This window comes from Neltuma alba, unplaced genomic scaffold (assembly GCF_004799145.2).
Source record: "Neltuma alba isolate B1F8T4 unplaced genomic scaffold, ASM479914v2 tig00010845_pilon, whole genome shotgun sequence".
Lineage (NCBI taxonomy): Eukaryota > Viridiplantae > Streptophyta > Magnoliopsida > Fabales > Fabaceae > Neltuma > Neltuma alba.
In genome coordinates, this window is record NW_021635642.1 from 1 (window position 1) to 16412 (window position 16412).

Below are 16412 nucleotides of genomic sequence, written 5' to 3' on the forward strand. Positions count from 1 at the left end.
ATGATATCATGTCGAAATTGATAAAAAGGAGCCTCAGAATATCATTAATTCTTGAATAAAAAAGGTACAAATAAGGCTTTTTATAGGCAAACCACAAGCTAATAAATTAACCTTAGAATCTTATATAATTCTAATCTTAATACTTCAGATTAATTCTTCTAAAATATTATAAAACAATATTCAAATATAATCCTAAATAATATCCTAACTTTGACTAAATGATGAATAAAATTAAACATAATAAATGACTAATAAAACATAATATTAATTAATTAATTCTAGCATATTTCAATAATACTAAAACTAGACTGTCAAGATTTGATGTTATTTTACTTTGTATTTTTAATCACTTTTAATTTTAATAAATGTAACTAAATTTCGAATGTACAATGTTTATTCTCAATGGAAGGGAGGGAGAGGCATCACCTTCCAAAAATGAGTGATGATGTGTTGTTTTGATTTAACTTTATCTTAAAATTAAACACATTTTATCTTAAATATTGAGGGGGCTGACTATGTTTTGTTTTGCTTTTTACATTTGAAATTGTGGTGATCTGTTCTAAAGGAAAAGAGTGCTATTCTTTTGTCTCTCTCAGGCCAACGATTTTCTTTATCTTGATTAGAATTAAAATTTTTCTAATTAAATTTTTTTTCAATATGTTCGATATTCATTTTATTATTTTAAATATATTTTTTATTTTTTTAGGACTCATAATTATTTATGTTTCCGACAGCTCTTTTTTATTTTTTTTAAAAAATTAAGTTTTGAAAGCATAAGGATACGGGAGTGTGTGATTTTGAGATTATTTGAATATTTTTAAAAATTATGATTTTGACTCTTATAATTGATTTTTGACCTGACTCTTATAATTGATTGATTTATATGAAAAGTCAAACTTTTGATGTTATGTTGGAAAATAATCAATGCAGTACGCTGAATCTGGCTCACCTTTTGTCGTGCACGCGGCGATGAGACGGCGGGAATAAAAGCTGAGAGTTAAAATGTAAATTATTTTCAAAATTTTGACTCAGGACTATCTAAAAAGTTTTCTGAGTACCAACTCATTTTAAAAGTTTAAATTCATAGTGGTTCTATTTCCTATCATAAAAAAATATTAAAGGTAAATATTATTATTTTAATTGTTAATATTATTTTTTTAATAATAAGAGATAATATTACTATAATTTTAAATTTTCATAATAAATTTATACCAAAAAAATTTTTTTTTTCAGGATAAACTTGTGTTGGCAGTATGAGGGCTTGTTTAGATTGACTTATAGATAGCTTTTTAAATGTGATTTACGAAGTACAAAATAAATATATAAGAAGATTTTGTTTTAACTTACATGAACCTATTTAAAAGTTTCATTTTGAACGGAACCCCAAACAAGATCTGAGCTGTTAGATTAATTTTTGTTGTTAGGATCTGGACCCGAGGGAAGAGGACACAGAGTCTCCTCTTCCGGTTTTAGGTTGGTTTAATTATTGCAAGTCCCAAAAGAAAAGGCTAGGTTTAATTATGGGGTATGGTCCCCCCATCCGCAATATCAACAACTTAACTCCGCTAATTCACCGCAGCCATGATAGCTCACTCATTAAATTTGTTTTAAATTAATTTTTTTAATTTTACTCGCATTAAATGAGGTCGTGGAAGATGAATAAAAATACAAAAAAAATACATTTGAGTTTAATTGTGTTAACAAAATTGAATATAATAGACATTAATTACTCTTCCAGTAACTTGTATTTTGGACTAAACTATTTAAATCTCATTCAGTGCTCATCACCATAATATAGTATAGATCATCCAAAATATGATATAAATAGTTCAAATTTAAGATTTCTAATATGCAATTTTTTCCATGATAAACTTATTTTTTTAAAAAGTGGCAGTTGTAGATTCTTATTTCAAATTGTTTATCTATTAAAATAAAAATTAATTAAAATATTTACAAAAATTTTGCATTCAATATAGAGCATCCAGCATCATTATTAATAGTTTAAATTAAGATGAGCACCCAATATCCATACAGCATGGAACCAGTATCTGTAAACAGGTAGAAGTAAGTATTAGGCCCGCTTCTTTTCTTTATAATTATATCCATCCATTGATTCTTTCTCATCAAGATTCCACACTCATATATAAAAGGGTGTATAGAGTTCACTTCTATTCTGCATCTCTATTGTCTTATTCTTTCTTTGACACAAAAAGCGATAAATTATCTAGGACAGAGAACTCTCACTCATATAAAGTAACAGGCAGTCTTCTATCACTTCATCCACTGAGGCTAACGCATTAAGGGGAGGCTCCATGAAGAAGAGGAAGGAGCTCAGAGCAATGACGAAGATGGTGAATACGAAAGCTGATCTGCAAGAATCACCGTACTGTCTCACAAGTTTGAGCCCTTCTTCTTGGCCACCTCTTCCTGAAGAAGATGATGCATCTTTCAACTCAAACCTTGGGCTTGTGAAAAACCCATAAGCCATTCCTGTTATAGCTGATCCAAAGTGTGACCTATACAATGAATAAAGTTTATGGTTTTTCAGAGTGTGAGAATTTGAGGTTAGGTTTCTTCCATAACTGTTGACTTTCATTTGTGTGAACAATGTTAGAGACATACCAGTCATCAATTGGACAAAAGTGGCTTAATATGAAACTAGCAGCTGTGAAAACTATTGCTTTCTGGAACATGGTTTCTGAAGTATCCTTATCATCAACATCCTTGTTCTGGATTTGATATGTGAGCAAAGCTCCAATTATGGCAAATACAAGTCCCTGCATTTATGTTCCAAATATACAAATGAAAAATAAATAAAGATCAGATGGAATGATTTATAGGAGGCTAGTTCAATCTCAGTTTAATTGTAGAACGAACAGGTGGGAAGAGATCCCAGAACTCATGAACCCTAATAATCAAACAAAGCGACCGCAGAAATCTACATAGATATCTCAACAACAACTGTGATCTAAAAATTGATGATGAAATTATTGAAGCATCATAAAGAAACAAAAGTATAGAAGTCAAGAGCTTACTGTCCCACGAACAGTAGGATCTGGTGTATGCAGAAAACTAGTCAGGTTGCCGGAAACTCCCCCAGTATGTAAATCAAGATAAAAGTGAATGAACCATAGCCTCTGCAGACATGAGGGCCAAATGATACAAGTGCCCAACAACTGAGAGCCATATGGAAAATGCCAGAGTGCTGCACATATGAAAAGTACGATAGATTGAGAAGGTATCATAATTTATGAATTCTGTCTCAAAGAAATTGATCTAGAAATCAATATACATATCTCCTAAACTACTCTAAAATATAGTACTTCTCATTTTAGAGTTACTATAAGGTTTGTTCATATAATAGACTATACCTTCTTTTACTGTCTGCAATTTTTCATGGGAATTCAGTGATCACCGGAAGCCTTGACAGTATGTTTCATGAAGTTTATGAAGCTGTGGACAAGAAATTTGAACCGAAATCAATCACCAAAACTCAATGCAGTGTAGAATGAAAACAAATAAGGTATATGATAAAATAGAAAGCAGACCAAATTAGTTGATTATGTTATAAGACAGTTTGGTCCAAGGATGTTAGACCTCAAAGGTTAATAATCCAGGGATTTGAGCTTAACTTCATTGCTCATTAGGCACCAATATTAGGTCTAAGATTAGGTTACTTGTACAGTTTTCAGAGATAATAGTGAGCTTCATATAAATGATGCTCTATAACCACAGAATGGAAACACGAACCCAATTCTCAACTCGTACCAGAAACATTATCGTCAGCAGCCTCCACCATTCTCCGACGACGATCAAATGATTTATTTTCGCACCATATAGAAGTGGAATAGAAAACAGCTCCAAGTCAGAGTTCCTTATAGGACTTGCTATTTCAAAGAGGAACACAGCGATGTTTATTGAAGCCAGTAAACCACTGCACCAAATATAACGCCACCCAAAAAGCGTGAGAGGCTATTTATTCAAAAGCTAGTCTTTGAACAAGTGGAAACACCAATTAACACTGAAGGCTTACATCAAGTAAAGATTGGAAGCTTCATCTTGCTGTATTGTGTCTCTGTATGACCTTCCATCACGTTCACCTTTTGTTCTTCTTATATTCACATAAGTCTTCTGTCTCCCAGTGTAGTCTCTTTTAGGTTTTTCCCTGATGTCTTCTTCATTATGAAGCTCAATGGAAGTAGATGGAACAAAAGACCCTTGGCTTGCACCTACACATCAGATAAACAGCAACTAGTAAGCACACAAAGGGAGATTTCTGTCCAAATCATCCTACTTGGATGATAGATTTCCAACTCGACATGTTGACTCATTATATACTAGCCCCAAATTGTAAACAAATACTTAAGTAACATAATATAGACTTCTTGTGTAGGTATCTGTTTGGTTCATGATTCTTCAAATCCTTTTAAAGAATTTTTCTCAGTGCTGTATCACAGAATACCAGCGTTTGATATTTACAGCAGAAAGGTACCAAATGAGTATACTTTGCCATTATTTAGTTTGCCGAGATAAGCATTGAGAGACTCCGGGCCATTTGTTGATATCGCTTGGCTCTTCTCGTTATACTCCTGAATCATCTGATCAGATGAATCTGAAGGAAACAACAGTGTTGGGTTATCTTGGAGTTTTCCAAAATAAGAATATAATGATCTCAGTTGCTTTTCATTACCGCCTGACTCTGCTGAACACCTACTAAGGAAAACTTATCCCTCTTTGAATAACATCCCCGAATGAACTTTATTTGGCTATGTGAACCACAGAAGCCTGTAATATAGGGTCAACACAAAGAAAGTCGACGCAAGGGGGCAAAGTTAAGTGAATAACCTCTCCAATAGGTGGATTTGATCAAGTAGTCTTTCAATTGACTCTACCCTCGCAATAATGAGGTCAGTGAGTATATTTATAGCTTCTTCTCCCGCGACAACTTAAACCTCTTCTGCCACAGCTTTCCTTGAATGAAATATTCCTCTCTCGATTTTGTCCAAAATGTGGTGAAGGCAGTTGCTGTGTTTAGGATCCATGGCGAAATTTTCAGAGAAAAATTTGGGAGAGAAATGGAGGTTAGGAAGGACCTACACAATCTTCTCCCTCCTCTAACTAAGCAGACGGTTACCAGATTTGATAAATGGGTTTGGACTAGAATGATTTCACCCTTCGGCCTTTTCTTCTCCATGAATCCTGTCCTTTCAGGACAGGATACTCTTGTTTCAATCCTTTTAAAATTTTGTCCATTAATATATTATATATTCAATGTGGATAATTAAAAAAAATTATAAATTTAAATTGTAGAGGAAGAGCTGCACTTGCGAACTAGAGACAATGAAGGAGGCAACCATGTTTAGAGCATAGCCTTTCCCTTTGACGTTGGGGGATCGTAGAAGGAAAAGAGTGAGCACGTCCCTTTCTCTGGGTTGGAATTTGACGGATTGAAAGATGAGATAAATAGGAGCCTCAGAATATCATTAATTCTTGAATAAAAAGGGTACAAATAAGTCTTTATATATAGACAAACCACAAGCTAATAAATTAACCTGAGAATCTTATATAATCCAATCTAATCCTAATACCACATATTTATTCTTCTAAAATATTATAATATAATATTCAAATATAATCTTAGATAATATACTAACTTTGACTACATGCTGAATAAAATTAAACATAATAAATGACTAATAAAACATAGTATTAATTAATTAATTCTAGCATATTTCCAACAATACTAAAACTAGACTCTCAAGATTTGATGTTATTTTACTTTGTATTTTTAATCATTTTTAATTTTAATAAATGTAACTAAATTTCGAATGTACAATGTTTATTCTCAATGGCAGGGAGGGAGAGGTATCACCTTCCAAAAATCAGTAATGATGGGTTGTTTTGATTTAACTTTATCTTAAAATTAAACACATTTTATTTTAAATATTGAGTGGGCTGACTATCTTTCGTTTTGCTTTTACATTTGACATTGTGGTGATCTGTTTAACGGAAAAAAATGCTCTTCTTTTGTCTCTCTTAGGCCAACGGTTTCCTTTATCTTGATTAGAATTAAAATTTTTCTTAAATCAATTTTCAGCGCTAATTTTTCAATATGTTCGATATTCATTTTTATTATTTTAAATATATTTTTTAATTTTTTAGGACTCATGATTATTTATGTTTCCAACAGCTCTTTTTTATTTTTTTAAAAAATTAAGTTTTGAAAGCATAAGGTACGGGCGGTTTTGATTTTGATTTAGAAGCTGATTTTTGTGAGTGCGTGTGTGTGATTATTTGAATGTTTTTAAAAAATTATGATTTTGACTCTTATAATTGATTGATTATTATGAAAGGTCCAGCTTTTGATAATTTGATGTTATGTTGGAAAATAATCAACGCAGTACGCTGAACCTCGGTCACCTTTTGATAATTAGACGGCGGGAATAGGAGCTAAGAGTTAAAATGTAAATTTATTTTCAAAATTTTGACTCAGGACTATCTAAAAGTAATACTATTTTCTATCATTAAAAATATTAAAGATAAATATTATTATTCTGACGGTCAATATTATTTTTTTAATAATAATAGATAATAACTATAATTTTAAACTTTCATAATAAATTTATACCAAAAAAAATTTTCAGAATAACCTTGTATTGGCAATATGAGCTGTTAGATTAATTTTTGCCGCTGGGGTCTGGACCCCGCGGTGTCCTCTTCCGGTTTGAGGTTGGTTTAATTATTGCAAGGTCCCAAAAAAGGGGCTAGGTTTAATGATAGTGTACCTTTTTCTTTTTTTGTGCGCTCCCTTGGTCCCTCCTATCCACAACATAAACGACTTTGCTAATTCGCTGGGGCCATGATGCTTCACTCATTAAATTTGTTTTAAATTTACTCGTATTAAATGACGTCGTGGAAGATGGATAAAAACACAAAAAATTATATTTAAATTTAATTGTGTTGACAAAATTGATAAATAAACATTAATTACTCACCCGGTAACTTGTAAGTTAGACTAAACTATTTGAATCTCATTCAATACTCATCACGACAATGAGCATCGTATAATCATCACCATAATACGATCTAAATCATCCAAAATATGATACAGATGGTTCAAATTTAAAATTTCTAATATAAAATTTTATCAATGATAAATTTATTTTTTCAAAAAAATGTTAGTTGTAGATTCTTTTTATTTCAAATTGTTTATCTATTAAAATAAAAATTCATTAAAATATTTAAAAAAAATTGAATTCATTATTAATAGTTTAAATTAAGGTGAGCACCCTAATAATATCTATATAGCATGGAACCAGCATCTGTAAACAGGTAGAAGGCCCGCTTCTTTTCTTTCTAATTTATATATATCCATCCATTGATTCTTTCTCATCAAGATTCCACACTCATATAAAAGGGGTGTATAGAGTTCACTTCTATTCTGCATCTCTATTGTCTTACTTCTTTCTTTGACACAAAGCGATAAATTATCTAGGACAGAGAAGTCTCACTCATATAAAGTAACAGGTAGTCTTCTATCACTTCATCCACTGAGGCTAACGCATTAAGGGGAGGCTCCATGAAGAAGAGGAAGGAGCTCAGAGCAATGACGAAGATGGTGAATACAAAAGCTGATCTGCAAGAATCACCGTACTGTCTCACAAGTTTGAGCCCTTCTTTTTGGCCACCTCTTCCTGAAGAAGATGACGCATCTTTCAACTCAAACCTTGGGCTTGTGAAAAACCCATAAGCCATTCCTGTTATAGCTGATCCAAAGTGTGACCTATACAATGAATAAAGGTTATGGTTTTTCAGAGTGTGAGAATTTGAGGTTAGGTATCTTGCCAGTGACACTTGCGGAAATCAGTGCCATAAAAACAGGTCTGCTGATCTGCCAGCGCCTACAGTATTCTAATGGTAAGGTATACACAGACTCTATAGAAGCAATCAGCATATTGCTCAGGAATGGTGATCTCGCCCACCCGTATCGAAATCTTTTGATGAGCAACGGGAATTTCAGGTTGGCCCACACTAACAGAGAAAACATTGAATATGCTGACATCTTAGCAAGGGAAGCTCACGCAGAGGACCTCGAGATAAGGCTGCCACCTAAAGTCACTAATAGCTGCAGGGACCGTGTCTCTCCAGACGAGATTTTGATGAGCACAATGCCCACGTAGGATAATAGTCCCCTTCAAGCTTTAGCTTGCCTTTGTAATTAAAAAAAATGTCGAGATCACCATATCATTGGAAGAGATCCAAAACAAAAAAAAACACAGAAATTGGTGCAACATACAAAAAAGGAATGACGGTAGTTTTGGAAGATTGGATCAAGTTAAAGAGAAGGCCAAAGAAAAACTTAGGAATTTTTACTTACTAGCAATAATATTTATTATAGTTAAAAATGTTAACAATCAATATCACTATTTTAATATTAAACGTTAGTTTTTTAACGGTATATGATATTTTGTCAACGATTTGTTTTCACTGCTCTATTCTATTTTTCTTAATAAATATTAATATGTTAAAAATTAATTAGAGATTTAGTATAACAAGGGTAAATTAGTAAACAATATTCATTTTAATATATTTTTTACTTAAAAAAATATACTTAAAGAATCTTTTCATAATATTTTTTAATGATATTAATGGTCTGGACTAAAATGTATGTTTTCAAAATGAAAATGATATGTATGTAACTAAGGCAAAAGAGAAGGGTAATTAAAGTATTTTACTACGATATACTAATAATAACCAAAGTATACATTTAGTCCTTTAATCTTAACTTTGTACAGAGTTTCAATTTTATCCCTTAATTTTAAAAAGTATATTTTTAATCTTTTAACTCTAAAATTATTCACAAAAAAAGATAATATTAAAATTTTAAATGTTAATAAAATATTTTCAAATGCTAATATATTAAGCTCAATTTTTAAAACAATCATAATCGTAATGAAAATGATCATTTAAGCATAAGTTTAGGGTTAAAGAATAAAAAATATAGCTTTTTAAAGTTAAGGGACCAAATTGAAATATTATATAAAGTTAAAGAATTAAATGTATAATGATGATGATGATGATGATGATGATGATGATGATGATGATAGAAAAGGCATTTCACAATAAAATAATAAAACACATTTGATGTTGTGTCCCAGCATGATGAACGAACACAAGTGCGCGAGATCATGAAATTATATTCAATAGAAAGCAAGTAAACAATAATAGAATATCAGCGTTGATTCATATATAAAAGCGTCCCTAAATATAATTAGGAACGCCTTCCATATAAATAGATTCGTGTGCAGCTATAATTTTCTGTTCATATATATATAAAAAATACAATTAGCATTATATATGGAAAAAATCATTTAAAAAGACACATAAATAGCCCAAATTTTTATTCGAGTCATTAAATCAGGCCATATAACACAAAAAATAATTTTAAAATTTTGATGACATGACTAAAATGCCTCTTTCATTAAAAAAAAAAGGAGTTATAAATTAACATATTTAATTTTCTATTGCTGGTTTAATTAGAGTGGCAGTGTGTTCCAGTGGTCAAGGAGATCTTTGCATTAGTTGAGAAGAAGGCAAGGATTATATTTTCTCCGGTAGCACGCCAAGGAATAAAGCTGCTGATTATGCAGCAACTGTTTACGGTAGAGGTTTGATACCTCTCCTGGAAAAGTTTCTAGTTGCTAACTTAGAATCTAATGGCAGTAGAAGAAGATTTCTGGATGATGCCCAAAACTCCAATACAAGTTGTTTCTCCGTTGGCCATTGATAGAAGTGATGTTGGCCAAATTGTAGCACTTCTGTCTTCAGTTTCGAGGCTTTTAGTCTGTGTTGTTGTTTAGATTCTGTATTTGTTTCTTTTTCGAGTCTCTATTTTGTTCTTTTGTATTTTTTTGAGTCTTTTAGTCTGTGCTTGTTTTTTTTAAGTTTTGAGTCTGTATTTGTTGTCTGTTTTGCTTTGTCCTCGTGTTTGTAATTTTTTTTTGGGGGTGTCTGTTGTAATTTTTTTAATTCTTAACGCAATAAAAATTTTCTTTGTGAAAAAAACACAGTTCAATTTTAAATTAATAATTTTTTTCTCCAAAACACACTTGCGTAAGTCTTTGAATAAAATTTGATTACAATATAACCTTGAAAATAAATAAGTTCACTTACATAGTTAATAAATTTTAGCTATAAAATAACAGCTTTATGTCTCCAAAATATAGTTGCAATAAGCTTGTAAATAAAACTTGATCATAATGTGACTTTGACAATTAACATATTTTATTTTGCAGTTTAAACATTTCAATTCTAAATTCACAACATTTTGTCTCTATAACACATTTGCAATAAATCTTTGAATAAAACTCAATGATAATAAAACTTTAAAAATTAACATGTTTCATTTCACAATTAAATACATTTCAAGTTTTAATAAACAACTTTTTGTCTCCATAACAGATTTGTAATAAGTCTTTAAATAAACTTTATTACAATACAACCTTGAAAATTAGTACATTCCATTCCGCAGCTAACATTTTCTATTTCAAATTAACAATTTTTTGTGTGGATAAAACTATCAAGATTAAGAGAGAAAGATTTAATATAAAAACTAATTTATTGTTACCTCATTGATCGATTTTCTAACTTTGTAATAATAAACATCAAGTGTCCTCATTTAGAGATCTTATGCAATGCATGAATATAGAAAATCTTTATCTATCTAGGTTTTTAATGAAAGGAGGATTAGAGTCATTTTATAAAATTTTAAAATTCTTTTTTGGGTCATGGGACCTAATTAAAATTGTTTTTCTAATTCAAAAGTGGGGACAATTTAGCCTTTTCATTTTAAGATTATTTCCAACCCTTCTCTCTGTCTTTTTTTGTCCGGCCATCACAAATCCTTCTCTTTCTATTCTACAAAACTTTATTTAAGAAAATCTTTATTTTTAATATTCCTAGCGAAATACTTATTAGAATAACTGATAATTTAATACTACCTTTAGTCCCTAAAGAGATTAAGAAAAGAAGTTCAGTTGGTTATTTATATCAAATATGTGTTAAATTTTTTAAATTATCCTATTTAATCATATATGTTGAAACTATTGCTTAGTGAAAATCTCTTAAAATCAATAGGAACATTTTGAAAAAAAAATTAAAATTCGAGAGACAAAATGAAGTGAAATTTTATATTTAGAATCAAATTCAATCTCCTAACTAACTCTTGTATCTAGGGGGCAGAGATAATAATATATTAATGATATTTTTATTGGACACTAATAAATTATATTTAGATGCTACAATTACAACGGACTTTGACTAACAAGTAGATACGAAGTATCTATGAAGCTTCTGTCAAGGCAAACTATCCAGCCTTACTGTTATTCTCGCATGCGGGTTTTGAGTGTGGAGAAACCGAGCATAAGGGGGATTTTTCTATTGGATGCAATTTTATTTAGTTTGAGCATTTTTTTCTATTTAATGGAATTTAAACAGACATACAAAAACATGTTAACGTTGAGTTTGAACTTGAAATCTCACACAGGTTGCATTGCTACGGTTTTTGGACTTTAGAGATGACAATATCACCAATATTAACTTTAGGTAACCAATGTACTTTATTCTTTGCAAAGCTTATTATCAACTTCAAATAACTAATTTGTATATAATGAAAAATTAGTTAAAAGTAATAAATATGTAAGAAATATATATATTTTAAATATGTCCTTGTTTATGATGAAGGTAAGTGGAGAGAGACAATGAATGAGAAATGGAATGAAAAAGAATATATGAGGTAATATAATGAGAGAGACTATTGCATTAAAGACAAAATTAAGAAAAAAAAATTAAAGTTTTAGACAAATCTAAATTAAAACTTATAAAATGGACCGTATGCCTTCCTAAATTTGAATATTATAAATAAGATTGTTTGGGGTATATCAAATTAAATCTTTATTTTATGTTCATCACGGTAATAAGCACCGTAATGCAAGACTTCTTTGAGAACGATGTCTGAAAGTATGCAAGACTTTGACGTTGCCAGGAGACTCATTCAACATACTCCATCCATGATCATGGCCTTTACTCAAGTGAAATTCGAAGGAAAAATGGCAATGATTGAAATTGCTGAAATCTTGTCTGCTCAAAGTTGAGTAGCGAAGTCTATGTAATCTAATGATAAATGCGCCAGTCAATATATGAATCAGTTCGAAGGCCCAAAGGACAGCTAAAGCCTAAAGTTCTAGCAAAAAGACAATTAGTAAACAAGTGAGTCAATGACTCAGTGTCCTTGTGGCAAAAGAAACCAGTGCTTGAGGAAGAAAGATGTGGGAAGGATTCCATGTGAAATTTTCCAAACCAGCAATTCACCTGAGCACCAATATTCAATTTCCAAATCATCCACCAAATATTTGACTGATCCATCCCCTAAATCAGGTTGGAACCCAGTTTTAGTGGCCATCAAGTATCACCCAGCACTCATCATTTACAATCAAGATTTAATTTGAACAGTCCAGATTTAATGTTTATAATTAATTATTTGCATGTTGTCTTATCTTGTAGAATATAATTGAGAGATTATTTTTATTTTTATTCTATATCTGTTAAAATAATTATTTTAAAAAATAAAAATAAGAAAATTGGGTTTGCATGTTGTCTCCTCTTGTAGAATGTAATTGCAAAAGCCAAATATTTCTTTTTCACGACGGCTAAACAAGCATAAGCCAGCGACGTTGAGGTGGTCTCTGTCTGCGTTATAGTACCATGGTACTCATCATTGTACTTTGTGGAGCATAGAAATTGGTTTCATATCCTTTTATGGGGCGGAAATGAGATTTTATCTTTTTGGGATTAGAAGGATTAGGTTTTCCAGACAATGAGAAAATTTTCCCTTAAATGGCATATTGCGATCTTCATTTCAGTTTAATATATGTAGTTTCAGTTCATATGTCATCGTTTTGAACTGTCAAATTTCGAGGTATGTCTTTTGTGGGTGTATTAGGAAGGCATTTGTTTGTTGAGTGTGAGAGATATACTAACTATCTTCGTTTCATTTCATGGCTTCTTCGTCTTTGCCTTCCTCTTTCATGTCGCGCGAGGGTGACAACAGAAGGGTCAGAAAACGGCCGTGGGGTCGATATGCCATCGAGATTCGCAATCCATGGGAGAAAACACGCGTTTGTTTAGGCGTGCACGTTCGAAGCTCCGGCAGAGACGGCGATGGCCTACGACGGTGCTGCACCTTCCCTCCACGGCCCGAAGGCCTAAACCAACTTTCCTCCAGCTGCGGCGGCGGCGGCAACCTCTGATCAGCACACCAGAGTTCTCAAGCACACAACGATCTTCGGTCATCCTCCGCTTTCGCCTGCGGCTCCCATTGCGATTGGTCTCTGACTGTCTTTATGCATCGTAAAGTTACGTTACAATTAAAATCACGATGTTTTATATTATATTCAACTCACAAAATTAGTCAATTACGCAAACAACTTATAATTCATACTTACATTTCCTTCTCTTCACTTCCAGCATCTTTCACAAGAAGCAAGGAAAATTTTAAATATTTTCTAGGGGTTCGGAGGAGTAAATTTATTTTCTTGGGGGTGTCATGTGAAAATTTTCCCTTAAACATCGAACCTCTTCTGTATATAAAGAGAGATGAGGTCTCCAGTTCATCCGCCGTGTTTAAATTCTCTGTCAGTCAACCATGTCGTCAAATCTTCTCCACCTTCGTGATGATGATCGCAGCAGCGCACACATAAAATTGCTTCAAAGAAAATGCCATTTGTCATTTAGTGACTATCTTCATTTTCTTGGGATATGTAGTTTCAGTTCATATATCGTCGTTTTGATCCGTCAAACTTGGTGGGCGGTTCTTCTGTGTCTGTCTGTATATGAAAGGAAGGCTTTTGTTGCGAGTATGAGAAAGATATAGTAAAGAAGCTTCGTTTCATTTCATGGCTTCTTCGTCTTCGCCTTCCTCTTCCATGTCACGCGAGATTAAGCACTTTTATTAATTAAAAGACAATACTCTGTTTGGCTCCGCTCCCAACACAGGAGACAGTGCAACTTTTGTCAATAAAAGCGCCACCAAATATAATGGTGATTTTGTGGGGGCAGAAAAACAGTACAATATCATTATAACTTGAGCAGTATTATGAGAATACTATAAAACGTGCTTAATGATTGCCCGTCGTTTTTCTTTTCTTTTTTTCCCCTTTATTTCCATCGAAGAACCAACATCATAATAGTCACTTGCACAGCTTAACAATGGTCTAAACTTTTAGGTTGTCTCTTGGGTCACATTTACGCTCAATTCCTTATTGAGTTCATGTGAGAAATCATTACTAAATTATGTTCAATAGAAAGCATGTAAACAATAGAAAATCAGCTGTTCTTTGTACGAGCGTCCCCAAGCACATTGAAGAAACCTATTCCTCCGGTACTATTTATAAGACAGAGAGAAGAGACATTTTTATCATATTTATAGGATATTGGAAAAAAATTTTGTATAGATATACAATTTTATCCTTCATTTATTATTACGTTGACTTTGTTTACATGAGTTATTGTTATGAATATAAGTGGGTGTGTCAAAAGTGAAGTCCTACATTGCTCAAGAAAGAGAAAGCTCAAGTGTATATATACTATCTTATATCATTGGACTAGTGAATAAGCCTAGAGGAGAAGGAGGATCCTTCAAAGTTCCAACGTTGTAATTATCACTTACATAATTTGAAAATGGTCTAAACATCTTGGTTGTCCCTTGGGCCATGATGACGCTCAATTCCTTTGCACATGTCGTACACATACGAACCCATCTTCTTGCATATGAGGAGCCATGTGAGGTAGATCGTGATGATGAGTGCTAAAACAGGTTTAGAAGCCGGCACTGGTATTAGTACAGTACAAGCCATGCTTCCCAAGATTGTAGATATGTGAGATGAGAGTTTGAAAGATGGGGCATCATTATTTGAGATGGAAGCGTGAGACCTGTAGTAGGCAGATGAGAAGCCATAAAGGAACAAGCATGCCATGAAGATCCACACGTTTGGGGAGTGTTTGTCACCAGGAGATGAGTTGGGAAAGTGCATCTGAACCACCATGGCTGCCACTGTAATCAACAATACGAAGATAGCATGCCAGGGTTTTGAACTACGAAAAACCAGCAAACTCAAAGGATGATAAAGGATGTATACTGAATTCAAATAATGAAACCAATAACCCAGGCCTTTGCTTTGAGTGAAAAACAGAGTGTTGTTGGTGAATATGGATTAGAGCAAAAATGTGCAATGCATAGAAAAGATATTTCATGAACTTTCGATGATAATGATTATGTCATCGTAATCTCTTTGTTTACTTGTGCTCTGTTAGTTCAAAACCTGCTGCCCACACTTGTGGTTTGAGGTATATCACCTAATATAGGGATAGGAAGTGGAGGATAGAAGCTTGAAGATGCAAGTATGGATATACACACGAAGGATGAGAAAGCAGAGTATGTAGTTCAGAGAGAGAAAGTATACTAACCTCACTGTATCAGCCATGGGGTGTGTGTGTGAGAGAGAGAAATGTTGAGACTGATAGTGAAGAGAACGATGAACCTCCCTCCAGTTGTAAATCAGGTGGGAAGGGAAGAGAGGGACAGAGAAAGAGGAAAGGGGAGATGTCCAAAAATTCTAATGTTTATCCTGTTTATGTGGTCGGTTGGTATTTAACTAAGTATCGGGTGTCGGGTCAAATCATTTTAGTTGCGGCCGGGTTGAATGTAAGAGACGGTTCTTAATTAATTCATTAATTCTTAGCCAAGAAAATAACGTGGGGCCCCTATTTTGTAATCAGAATAAGAAATTGAGAGGGGAAGACAATTTCATTGAATGTTGAGATTGATGCCAATTAAAGAGGAGAGGAAAGTGTGACGAGAGAGAGAGAATCACGATTTAGTCATCAGTCACTGTTCTAAAAAGGGAGAATTTTTTTTTTTTGGGTTGAAAAGGGAAAATTATTTCAAGCTTCAGAAAGGAAGAAAGGACATATCAATGACTTTGAAAGAGTCGTTACCGTATTCTTGCTTTTATCGCGTATTTAGAATCAGACTCGATCGGGGTCGAGTTGGACAAAAAATGATTAATTGGCCAATCCAGTTGGTAGAAAAAACCCGACGGTGGGTCAGCTCGAGTGATTTTACAAGTTAACTCAGTTGTGATTATTTTGCTACCATAAATTTATTAGTTTGGTGACTAAAAAATTGTAGATAGGAATATTTTGCTCCCGTAAATTTATTTTGATATTTTACTATAATAAATATTCAGTGATCTTAATAGTACAATACTATGATTTCAATTTGTTAAGGGAATTGGAAAGAAAATGTAAGTATATAACTGTTTTGTTAGGAATCCAATGCACTACTTTCTGTTATT

The 16412-nt window shown here is 32.7% G+C and overlaps 1 pseudogene; it reads right to left on the reverse strand.

The window, feature by feature from the left end:
- Nucleotides 1-2199: 2199 nt before the first annotated feature.
- Nucleotides 2200-7755, reverse strand: LOC114759437 (RHOMBOID-like protein 9, chloroplastic; annotated as a pseudogene).
- Between the last annotated feature and the right edge of the window lie 8657 nt (nt 7756-16412).